Raw genomic sequence first — 13,170 nt, 5'->3', positions numbered from 1 at the left:
GGAAAGAAGCCTTTTATCTAGGAATTAAAGGTTTAACCCGGTAAATCTCCCTCTTTCTCTTATTTCTGGGATAAAAATAAGAGCGCTCGGAAAGCTTAAGCGCTAGATTTGAGAAGACAGCCATGAGTGTGAGGATGCTCAGACACAACTGGGGACTGTAGGAATCCCTAAGGTGCTTTTTCTTAGGAGAAGTTTTTAAAAAAATTTACCACTTCAGAAGTCTTATGATCTGTCTGCATTTTTAGCTGACTGCAGTTTTTAAAACCAGTCACACAGTGGGCTTTGTTTACTTAAATTCAGCCAAATCTTTCCCTGGCAGGAGCAACAATTGAGGCATTGGTGTGCATTTGTCATGCAGCTGCTTTCTGTGGGCAGTACCTGGGGCAAAAGGGGTCTTTTCCAGGCTCAAACTGGTGTCCAGGCGTGAGTAACCCCCTGGGAGTGCTTCCCTCTCCTCATCACCCCTGTGGGGAATCTGTCCCACTCAGTGAGAGGAGTCAGGTTTCCTACAGGTAAAAATGAATGAGAGTTGCCAAAGCTCTCCTGTGCTCTGGCTCTGGAGTGTTATTCTGCAGAACTCTGCTGGTTAAAGTCGTGTTGGGCAAACATCAATGACAAATTCAGTGCCGTCAGCTGGGGAGTTTGTGGCTTTCAGGACAGTTGAGTCAATCCTGGGAGAGATGTGGGTCACTCACCTCATCTGATCCACTGCTTGGTTTTCCAGGCTGATAAAATGCTTGGGAGCTGCAAAATGCTCTGAGTCTTCCTGCTTAAAAAATCCAGAAATCATTCTTTCCCGGAACAGAGAAAACGATAGATTTTCTTCCAGGAGCAGATTTATTTTTCCCTTTTAATTGCAGTGTAACTTTACCAGCAGTGCAAATCTGAATGGTTCTGGACTATTTTTGTTATTGCTGTTAAGAATCAGCCATTATCAATCAACAGCGTTATTTATTTATTTTTTTTTAATTCAAGAATATTCAGTGATTTAGAGATGGAAAGAGAGGATTCTTTTGGCAAGAAGACTGGTCTTCCTCAGTTCCTTCCCAAAAGGAAAGCAATCTTGAAAAGAGTGGGGATACTGAGGGAGGATGCCTGATAAAACAGGATTTATTATCAAAATCTGCACTCCTCTTTCCATATGCAGTGTTGATGTAACAGACTGTTAAATACGAGATCGTAAAAGTAATCATAAGAAAATCAGAGGCCACTCTGCAAAAGCATAACTCCAAGCAAAGAAAAGCTCCTTGCACCAATGTTTTTGTAACCAGCGCCTAGTTAAAAATTAAAAGGTGTACTACATAAATGTACTTAAATCCATATAAACCCCTGCATCTGGGAGCAAATCCAGCCACAGAGTCAAAATGCCTGCATTTTACAATATCCACAAGGAACAGCATCCAGCTTTGGCTCTGCCTCCTCCTTCCTCCAGCTGAGCCCTGCTCCTGCTCCCACCACAGCCACTGCACTGAGGTTTCTCCCACCCGATTTCAACCATCTGATAATTTATCACCCATTGTAGAGGAGCTTCTCTCGGTGGTTGGTGGAGATAAAAGGGGGAACGGCCTTCCAGAGGTACCTGGTTTGGATAACAGCCTTGAAAAGCAAGAGACACTCACTTTGACACTTCTGAAGGCTGGGAGGAGGGATCCAGGAAGAGTTTCCTTTGAATTATACAGATTTTGGTAATGCTTGAATGGCTACGGTGCAGGCACAGGAAAAGGTGATTTCTTCTCCTAGAAAGGAAGGAGAGGGAGTGCACGGCTCAGCTTCCAGCAGGGCAGTGGCAGAACCAAGACCAGGCTTTGCCTCTCAGTCCCTGTTCTTTCCACCCCACTCATGGCCTGGAAAAGACCCCTTTTACCCCAGGTACTGCCCACAGAAAGCAGCTGCATGACAAATGCACACCAATGCCTCAATTGTTGCTCCTGCCAGGGAAAGATTTGGCCGAATTTAAGTAAACAAAGCCCACTGTGTGACTGGTTTTAAAAACTGCAGTCAGCTAAAAATGCAGACAGATCATAAGACTTCTGAAGTGGTAAATTTTTTTTAAAACTTCTCCTAAGAAAAAGCACCTTAGGGATTCCTACAGTCCCCAGTTATGTCTGAGCATCCCCACTTATTTGTATTCCCACCCTTCTCCCTCTTCCTCTGGTTCCAGCTCAGTATTTATTCACTCCAGGTTTCAGGCACAGTTTTCTCCCTGCTCAGATCATTTCTGCTCTGCAAACAGGTGGACAAAATGATTTGTTCCCAGTGGAGCTAAACATCTTCGTGGCTCAGTGAGCTCCTGAGGAGAAAAGAAAGGAGATGGGAAGTTCCAGCATGAGGGAGATTATTCCAGTTTAGTGGCTTAAACCAGCAGCTGATAATGGCAGCTGTGGAGCACAGCCTGGCTCAAAAGAGAGTCTGGAGTTTGGTGTCCCCTCAGAGAGGAAGGGTCTACATTAACCAAATCCTGGTTTCATCAGCTGTTAAACTTGGAAGGAGAAATGGGAATTTCTGAAGGATTAAATAGAAAAGAATAGTACTAATGGGAAGGGAGAGCACTAAAATAACACATAATTCAATCCACTGAGCAGGGAAAACCAGAGAATATTCTTTATTAAGGGTGTTGCCAGGAGAGGAACAGCTAACCAGGCCCAGGGTGTCTGACTGAGGGGTGGAGAATCCGAAGAGCTGACACTAAAATGGAGGTTGAAATATTTAATACACTTTTATAGATGTCACCCATTTAGCTGTCACTAAAAATGACAATACCCAGTACCTGAAGGGAGCCAGGCTGGGTGGAGGTCTGAGCAACCTGGCGTGGTGGGAGGTGTTCCTGCTCAGGGCAGGGGGTGGAATGAGATGACCTTTATGGCCTCTTCCAACCCAAACCATTCTGAGATTCCATGATGATTGTTTGGGCTGGATATTTGATTTCTGAGGGAGAGCTGAGCAGTCCAGGGTGTTTTTTCTTAGAGGAGATGCATGCTTCAATATTGGGAAGAGTCTTTAATGGAAGCCATTCACGTGAGCTAAGAATTAATGTTGGCCCACCAGTGCTTCCAAACCAGGTCTGGGTTTCCTCCACGTGGCTGCATTCTGGAATATCCATGCAGATTCCTCACGAGTCAAAATCACGTGGAAATATCTTTCAGGCTTGGCTTTATCACCAGTCTGTGTTCTCATCTCATCCTGCTGAGGTTTGATGTTAACCACAGGGGCGGTCGCTGAGGTGAGAGAGCAAACAGTTGTTCTGCAAATAAACCTGGGGAGGAGTCTGGGTCTGTGGTGTCAGGTCTGAAATGCCCTTCCACTCAGTGAAATGAGAACATGGGGGATAATTTAAACTCAAATCCATGTCCTCTCCTCCATCTCTGATCCAGCACCAGGGAGCAGATCCTGCTCTGGGCAGTGTTCAGAGGCTGTCATAGCTTTGCTCCCACACTCCCCTTACCCACACTTGGAGTTCCTGCAGCAGGCCTTGAGGAAAGCTTCATTTTCAGCCCCAAAAGATGATAAACAAGTCTCCTGCTGCCTTCCCCTCTCGGATTTTACAGATCTACTGTTCTGACACATCATCGTTAGCTTTCCCTGCTAAAAGCCGTTCCTCAAGCTGGTGAATCCACCTGCAGGTAGTTCTGTCACCCAAGTAGATGACAAGGATATGAATATGATAAATCTTTGGGCTATGAAAGCTAGATGGGGACAAAATTAGCCTGAAAATCTGTCAGACATGAGGGGCAAATATAGAAGTTTATATCTCAGTCCCTAAAATAATTTCCTGGTAATGAGCTGCATGGGTCAGGACGAGTGCAAGCAATGAGGTTCATTTGCACATATTGCATGAAAGGTAAGCTCAGACCCTGCAGTCTGAGTCAGGGGAACAAGTAACTGAACTAAAAATAGTTCAGGAAGTCTGCTGAAGGTAGTCTGTGGTTGCTATGCAGCTGAATGGCAAGTGGAAGTGAACAGGACATTTTAATATCAACTGCTCTTTTATCCTGCCAGGACTCCTGGAAATGAGGGTGATGGAAGTGCAAGTTTCACAGCTTGATGTCCTGTCTTCCTCCATCCTGGTGCTGAGCAGTACAGAAAGGCACAGAAATCACATCCAGTACCAGCAGAATGATTGCTTGGGTGTATTTAGGGGGGATGTCAGGGAAAGGTTCTTCCCCCAGAGGGTGCTGGGCACTGCCCAGGCTCCCCAGGGAATGGGCACGGCCCCGAGGCTGCCAGAGCTCCAGGAGCGTTTGGACAGCACTGCCAGGGATGCCCAGGGTGGGGTTGTTGGGGGGTCTGGGCAGGGCCAGGGGCTGCACTGGATCATCCCTGTGGGTGCCTTCCAACTCAGGATATTCCATGATTACTTTAATGGAATTTCTAATGTGTTGTTAGGACAGCCAAGAGGGGCATTGGTGTGGTGTGTCCTCAGAAGAATGAAAACAGTGAGGCAGAGAAGTTGCTGTACTTGGATCACAGAGAGGGGCAAAGAAGGAATAAAGGGAAATCCGTGGAGATAAGGAAGATTTTGGGAGACAGGAGGGTCTGAGATACCAGAAACAGGAGCCACAGAATAAATGAGCAATGAATTTAAGTCTCCAGCAGTAAAAGGAAAAATGAAGAGGGACTGAAGAAGGGTGAGAGACAAATGGAAGTGCAAAACGAACCCAGAAAACAAAACAAAGGTTGAGTCAGGCAGTGTGGGTGTGCATGCAGGTGTCTGTTTGCAAGCACAAATATAGAACAGGAAGACAATGATCTAATAAAAAGAAAAGATACAAAAGCTGGAAAACATTCTGAAGCTGGAGGGATAAAAAGGATTGAAATAAGAATGCAAGTGGAGGAAGCTGTAAATTAAAGGATAAATGGGGAGGGAGGAATAGCAATTCAAGTTTTACAGCAGTTTCAGCATTTTTGTGAGCTCTGGTGACAAAGGAGAGGGAAAGCTCTGAAATCTGGAGTTTTAGGACAATACTTGGAAGGTTGTTTGTGTGTAAGAGGCATGGAGGGACCTCCCTGGGATAGGAACTGTGACTTGGGGGCACCCTCTGGCCCTCCTGGCTCTCAAGGCTCAGCCCTTTCCACTCAGTCTCGTTCTGCCTGCAGAAAGCTCCTGGCAGGATGAACAGGCTGGTCCTCACTGGCCAGATGCTCTGCTGGCATCTGTGGGTGCTGGTGTTGGGATAAAAACCTTGGTTGCGTCATTTGAGGGTTTTGAGTGAGGAGATTTTGAGGCTCTTGTTTGGATTTGCAGTCAACTCCTTGTACTTGTGCTTCAGAGTCACCTTGGAAGTGATTCACGGCACTTCCCAGGGATGAGGATGGAAAGAGCACCCAGAGCTCAGCTTTCTCCCTTGCAGAACATCCCAGCAAACTTTCTGGGGTGGAACAGAAGGGTCTGGCACAGAAAGGGATCCATAAATCTCATCTCTGTCTGTGGCTGGGGTACATCGAGGTAGGCAGCACCTCCCTCCAGGGCTGTCTCTGGGCTGAGGTGACACCACCCACCACTGCTGCATCCCCCCGGTCCCCTCGTGGGCCAGCTGTGTGTAATGCAGCCTGAAATGAGGCAGTGTAACACGGGGAGCTGGGCAAGGAACACAGGAGCAAAGCAACTGCCTGCACGCCTCTGCTTCCCCCAGGATGATCCCTTCAGCTCGGATGCTCTGTCAGAAGCTGCTCAGCACCAGCTCAGCCTAATTCATCCTTTTGGGCTGTTGATCTGAGTTAGAGATTGGATCTGCTCCGTGCCTCCACTCCTCAGGAGCTGACAGGCACAGCAGTTCCCCAGCTCCCTGAGTGATTCTCAGCCGCCTTCGCAGCGCTCAGGCACAATACAGATTGTGACACAGGCGATCTCTTTACAAAACACTGAGCTCAACCTCCCCGCAGTCTATTACACATCCTGTCTCCACAGAATGCGCCTGGAGACAGCATAAATCATCCCAGGAAGCTTCGTCATGTGTGCCCAGCTCTGCTTCAGAGCAGCAGCCTGAACACCTGAATTGGCACAGCCTGCTTGGCATCTCCCCACTGCTTCTCACAGTGCCAGGTCTGTCTGAGCAGAGTGGCAGTGACCCGTGCTGAGGGAAGGACACACAAATGGCTGTGCAGAAAATGAGGAAGCAGCTCAGCACAACCCTTGCCATTCCCATGTCTCTGCCGCTGGGATTTTGGCAGCACAGCCCCTCACAGGGATGTGCTGTGGAGCAGGTCATGGAAATGCTCCTGGCTAAAAATAACCTGCCAGGAAATAAAATTGCTCTTCCTGATTGTTTTCAGCAATGTGGTGTCCTAAGATGGAATTTCTTGCTGGGGTTGGGGATCCAGGGGGGGAGGTTTCAGGCCTGGTTGTTGCAGTGCTCCCGTCACTGACCTTCGTCACTGTGTGCTTAATTAAGTGACCTCCTGATGATCCACAGGAAGTGAGAGGCTGACTCCCCTCAGCCTCACTAATTTCAGTTCTCAGACTGATCTGGGTAGAAACTGTCCTGGTTCTCCCAGTGCCAGAAAATCAGCATCTCCTTCCATCCTTCTGTCTTTGTCCCTGGGCTCGCTCGTGAAGCCATGGTCCTGTCAAAGCAAAGCTATCCCCCTGCCCCAGAGCAGGATTTCCAGCAATGAATTGTCCTGGCCAGCCTCATCCTGCATTGTTGCATTCCACCTGTAATTTCAGGGCTTTATGGAGTTCTTCTTTATTTCTTTTCATGAAATGCCCTGAAAGAAAATCCATATCCTGCCTTCCACCCAGCAGATCTTGCATTTCAATGAAGAATTAAGTGATTCATGTCATCTCTGCTGAGTCTGAAACACAGGGAGGATGTGTCTGACACAATAGATCAAACTCTGGGTCATCCATAAGATGTCCAGAGGGATTTTTAAACATTAGATATCCTTTGGCATCTCCGTTGCTCAGGTATCTTTGATCATCTTCCCAAGAAATCCTGGAGCATTAGGCAGATAAACAACTGTGGAACTGTTCTCTTAATTTTTACCTCAGAAGTTTCCAGCATTTTCTGATGCTCTTAGTGGTGTTTGTGGGGTTTGCTGGAAGAGAAAGCAGAGGAAGAAAAGGACACACCACCCCTCTGCCCTAAGCAATGCTTTGGTTTAAATTCATGCCTCGTTAATAGTGCAAAACACAGAATAGGTGGGGAATGAGGTCCTTGCAGCAGGTGGATAATTGTGGTTCTCTCAAAAAAACAACAAGCAAAAAAATAAGCTTATGTGATGGATGGCTTAGTGCTACGAAGGCAAATACCAGGCTGTAATTTATTAAAGTTAATAGCAACAAAATGTTAGTGAGATGGTTAGAAAACGGCAAGAGCAGGAATGTCTGATGGAGTTTAGATATTCATCAAACAAATGGGAATCCTTAGTGGGAAGTGTCACCAAAGAAGGATGGGTGAGCTCATGCAAGGTGGAAGGTAAAAGTCAGCACGAGCCTCTGATTCAATGTTGGTGCCAAGCCCCCGCCCCCAGCAGCTATAAACCAATTCATTTTGTCATCTTTCAATGCTCCATCCTACAACCTGGTTTGGGGCAGTTTGCTTGTTTAACAGGCCGGGCTCCACATGCAAAAGGAGGGTGACATTTAATCCTGTGATTTTTATCCAGTTGTGATTAAAGCACCTGGCTTTAATGGCAGAAAACTTGGGAAAATGGAGTTTGCATGGGCACCTTCACAGTCTTTTTTGCCAATTCACCCCCAGACTGCTCCTGGAATTCCGTTCCCATCCTGACACCGCTAATGACAGCAAAGAGTTTTGCTGGGGATTTTTCTGACAGAGGAAAAGCTTTGCTTTTCCACTGTGTATTGATGAGCAGGGCTTTGAAACACTCCTGAGGTCTGGAGCTTAGATCCAGAAGTTCAGATGCTTATCCAAAATGACTTTAAATTGACTGCATCACTCACGTGCCTTCCTGCAAGCAAAGAAGGGATAAACAGAGCGAGGGGTGGGAGAGGGGGGAAACACAACCCAGGAAATTTTTTCCAAGGTCAAAAATGAGTAGATTTGTCTAGTTCTCATTTTCTACCTCCCACGTTAAAATTTTTGAGGGAGGGCAGCTGGTGTCAGCCAGATCCTTCCAGACTTCCCAGTGTGCTGTAACTAGGCAGCATCCACTTCAATGGCAAGGGATGATAATTGCAGGTCCTAGGCTGCAAACTGACGTCAGCTCTTCAGAGGAGGATGCTGACTGCTTAATGAGCATCACTAGACGCTGTTTAGCTCCCGCTCGGAAAAAGAAAACTCAAAAATTACTTTCAGGGAGCAGTCAGCATCCATTATCTTCTTTCTGATGATAATTTAGAGATGTTTCTCCCAGCATTTGAGAAGAAGAGTTCACTTCCAGAGCAGCAGCTTCAAGTTTGATTATGTGGCAGAGAGAAAAAGGTGACATAGAAGTATAATTAGAGGGTCCTTTTCTAGCAGAAAATTAATTTCTGCTCTACGCAGGGACCCTTTATTTCCTCTGCGCCATCCTGTTTGTAATTCTGTGTGTAAAGCTTAGGTGTATTCCCCTTTCATGCTGCTCTTTTCCCCTCGTTTAAGGTTTTTAGAGTGGCTGCTCGGATAGTCTGGGAATGAGAAGTTTTTTCCACCATGAAGAGATGGAATTGGTGTGGGTCCCATTTCTTAGGTCCTGCCGTTGCGGCCTTGTTACTTGTGCATGCAAATTTAGAGTTAATTCTTTATAAATCCCTGCAGCAGTGGAAACAGAGCAGCAGGGCACTGCTGTTCTGGTGTTGCACCATTCCTGAGTTCTTGCCTTCTTCCCACCACCAAATTCCCTCACGGAGAGGCCACGAAGAAGCCGCTGAAACAAATTTGGGGGTTTGTTCTCATCCCACTGGGCTGCTCCTGCCTCCTTGGAGCCTACTCATGGTGCCAGAGAAGCAGAGAGGTCAGGAAATGAAGGAGAATTCATCTCTCCAACCTGGGCTGGGCTCATCCTGGTGTCGCTCTGCTGGACTCAGGTGTTGTACCTAGGGATGGATTTGTTCCATGGACTTTTCCTGAACGACAGCTTCCAGTGAGGATGAACTTTCCTTGAGCTCTTGCTGGGGGAATTAGTTTAAATTTTATCCTTGAAGGGCAAGGAAGAGATCTTTGGAAACCAGAAGATAAAGGGCTGGAAACAAACACACTTAACAGCATTATGGAATTGAGCTTTGTTTTCATTATCGTGCCGTGCAGCAAAATGCATTTCCCAGCATTCTTCAGAGCATTCCAGTAATTTGTCTTAATTAGCGTGATTTAGGTGGTTGCTTGCAGCCTTTGGAATTTAGCACAAGGTTAATGTACATAAACGTATGATGGCACAGAGAGAAACCACAGTTGTCGTGAAGATGGAGTGTTCCAGCAGCATGGAAAGCTCAAGGAATTGGCTGAGTAGGCGCTCTCGTTTCTGCCACCGAGGCAAAATAGAAAAATACACTGAACTGCAGATGTGTTACTCCCAGGAGCCCCAGTAGCAGCAAATGGTGGGTCAGGAGCCTCTCTGGAAATGCTTTTTCTCATATATTTGAATGGAGGCTGATTTGTTTTTAAGGTTGTGCTTCTTTAAAACCTGGAGTTTGATACCCAGCAGGGTTTTCTGTGTCTTACTGCACTTACTTTTGTGGAGCTGGGCAGGCTCAAACCTACCTGTGAAAGCCAAACTCTTGAGAGGTGGCAGTGGGTATAGGATTCTGTGAATGAGCAGGGCTTTGAAACACTCCTGAGGTCTGGAGCTTAGATCCAGAAGTTCAGATGCTTATCCAAAATGACTTTAAATTGACTGCATCACTCACGTGCCTTCCTGCAAGCAAAGAAGGGATAAACAGAGCGAGGGGTGGGAGAGGGGGGAAACACAACCCAGGAAATTTTTTCCAAGGTCAAAAATGAGTAGATTTGTCTAGTTCTCATTTTCTACCTCCCACGTTAAAATTTTTGAGGAGGGCAGCTGGTGTCAGCCAGATCCTTCCAGAATTCCAGGGGTCTGGAAGCAGGGCTTTTTGTGTCTTACTGCACTTAATTGTGTGGGGCTGGGCAGGCTCAAACCTACCTGAAAGGCAGCAGTGGGTATAGGAATGTGTGAACGTACCTGACAGGGATTTTAGGGTCTTTTGCTCTGTGTGAGGCTGAGTTGTCCCTTTCTGCCCAGCCCTGTCAGCCTCATGTGTGAGCACCTTTTCCGAAGGGCCCTTTGCACTGATTTGATGTGTTTTAGTCTCCATCCGTAGGACCTTCACACCCCTCTGCCTGGGCCTCCTTTCTCTCTCCCCTTTTCCAGCAGCATCCAGAGGATCCTGGAGATTTGAGAGCTTCTGCACTTCCTGTTGTGTTGTAAAGTCCTGGGGTGGGACTGACTCTGGCCTTTCAGAGGGAGATCTCAGGGAAAACATCTCTGTTTTCTGGACCATTTTGTCCTGCTGTTCCAGTCTGTCCTTCCCTTTTATAAGGCGGAACATGTTGGTTATGCCCCCACCCACCCACCCAAACACAAAATGAGCAAAGTTGCCTCATCTAAAAGGCCAGAGGGAATAAGAAGCCACGTCATGGTTTGTGTCCCATGCGAGGTGACCACTCTCTACAGAGGAAGATCTCCTGCAAACATGTTGGATTTGTAATAACCGTGCTTTCATTGCTCATCTGCTTTGTTTGGGGAGCTGTGAATAAGAATTTGAGCCATTTAGGAGCTTTTTACCCACCCACCACCACTGATGCATCAAACGGGGGAGTTTTGCTCCTAGTAAAGGAAGGATGTACAAACGGAGGTGAGGTCCCAGTGAGACTCGTTTTGGCCTGTATTTGTGGCAGAGTGAGAGTGAGTTACACCCAGAATTCAATCTTCTCCCTGCCAGGTGCCCAAACTCCTCTGACAGAGCCTGCTCTGCATTACCATGGCTGATTTCCTGTCTGCTTCGGGGAGGTGGTGCCGGGTGTTCCACGCCAGCTCTTTTCCCCTCACAAACACCAACTGTGCTACCATGGCTGCTCCATCTCCGGGGTAACACGAGAGGTGCCAGCCGCCCCAAACTCCATCCACAATTTGCTCAGCAGTGGGAAAGAAACAGCATTTCTGCCTTCCTTTGAGAGTGGCTGGAAAGTCTCCATAGAAACATTTGTTGTTACACAACATCAGTACTTTAGGCTGTCTCCTTCCTTCATTCTGATCCTCTGCGAGGGAATTTGTGGATGCTGTGTGATTTCCTGAGCTGAGTGGATGGTTTACATGGCCAGGCTGTCCTGAGGGATATATTTAGTCTCTCTGTCCCTCTGATGGGTATTTTTGTGCCTCAAGCTCTGCTGCAACAATCCAAGCTGTGGCCAAGAAGTTTTGGTGCAGAGTCTCATTTGTATGGGTAGAGTTCTGTCAAACAGATAAAATGATAATCCCCATTACCAGGAGCTAATTGATTTAATTCTCTAGTTTTCTTTAAGGTATGAACTGGAAATAAAAGGACTGAGACTGATAGGAGGAAAAAAAATAGGGGGTTTGGTTCTATCAGATCTTTCCCTGTGAGCCTGCTCTGCGGAACAGCCTCTTTGCAGAATATATTAGACCCACCTCATGTTTAAACTGCCAAGGTGATGCCTGAGGAACTGTTAATGCCACTGGGAAGGTGAATTATGCAATCAAGGAGGAGGCAAGAAATCAGGGAGGAACGTAAACCATGGCTAGATATTGATCATTGTTACTTCTTCCAGTAATTTTGCCTTGCACAAGTGCACGTGTGTTTGAGTGTGACCAGGGATACGTGTCCATATGAGCCATACGTGTCCATATAATCACTCCCTGCCTCAAGTCTCAGGGTGGGCAGAGCTGCAGCAGGTGGCCACGGTCAGGTTTTAAACCTGTTTGACTCTCAGATATGTTTATGTGTGTTTCACAGGCCAACCAGAGGCAATCACACCATTCACAGCATCTTCCCAGCGGGAATAAGGGCAGCAAATCCTTCTTTTGCAGGTTCCTCAGGAGCCTCGTGCAGAAAATCCTTTGCAATCCGGGGTGGGGAGAAGCCCACAGTTACCTCCCACCTTTTTTTCCCAAGATCTTATCATTCCTTCCTTGCCTCCAAAGTATATCCTGCAAAGGGTGAAAGCAGAAAGCTTGTTTTGTCCTAAATCTGTGGATCTGCTCCCATAAAAAGAGCTGCAGTGCTGAGCACGTGGAGATCTACAAAAAGTGAATACCCTGGGTTCGATTCACACAGATGAACCAGCAAAGAGGGTTTGGGGGTGCAGAGCAGTGCTGGGGGGGTTCCCTCAAGGTGTGGGGCTGGGTGTGGGCTGTGGGGTGGTTTATTTAATATTATTCTTTAACATTCTGGCAGCTGGGAAGTGGGTGACTTACCTGCACCCATAGGAGAGGTTGGGAATAACCCTGGGGCACCCTCCCTCATCTCTCCATGCGTCTGTAACCCGTGGCTGAAGGGATTTTTTTCTTTTTTTTTTTTTTTTTGGTGGCTTTGAAAGTGTGGCTGAAGGCTCCCAGGGAGGACTGGTTTGTGTTTCGAGGCTGCAGCTCCCCTGCTGTATTTCATGTTTACAGTTTATCATCCACTGAATCCTCCGGTGCCTTGTTCCCAGCGCCGCAATAGAAATGTCACGAAATCCAGTGCAGTGTGTGCCGTCCTCTGAGTTTTCCAACCACTTGCTAATGCATTCAATAAGGATGAAATCACAGCTCCCCTGCAGAGGGCTTTCTCTCAGAGCTCTGGCAAGCGGGTTTTTCTCCCTCACACCAAGCTGCCCTGGTGGCAGCCTTTGCCTTGGGTCCCACCAAAGCTGGCACCCCCACCAAGCATTAGAAGGGCAAAGACGTGGGGATTTGGTAGATTTGTTTCCTGTTCATCTTCTCCCTTATATCTCCCCTCAACTGCATTTTTCTTTCTTTTTCCTAATCCTTCCAGCTTTTCCTGTGCCCAGCTGGCTTAAAGAGAAATCAGGAGTGTGTGGTCTTTTTGCCATGAACTCCTCTCTGTTCCTCCAGAGAATTTATAAATTGCTGCTGCAGTGAGAGGCTTAGATAAGCCATGGATTTATTCCATCATGTGAGCAAACCATGTGCAGTATTGACCATCCCTCTCCAGGCAGCATCAAAATTAGAGAGGTTTCTATGTCTGAAAGACAACAAGAGAACTGGAAGCCTCCAGTTCTCTCCAGAAAACAACCTGGTCAAGGAAGTAGAAAT

This window comes from Corvus hawaiiensis, chromosome 15 (genome assembly GCF_020740725.1).
Source record: "Corvus hawaiiensis isolate bCorHaw1 chromosome 15, bCorHaw1.pri.cur, whole genome shotgun sequence".
Taxonomy (NCBI): domain Eukaryota; kingdom Metazoa; phylum Chordata; class Aves; order Passeriformes; family Corvidae; genus Corvus; species Corvus hawaiiensis.
The sequence above is the reverse complement of the archived record's forward strand: the minus strand, read 5'-3'. Positions refer to the sequence as shown.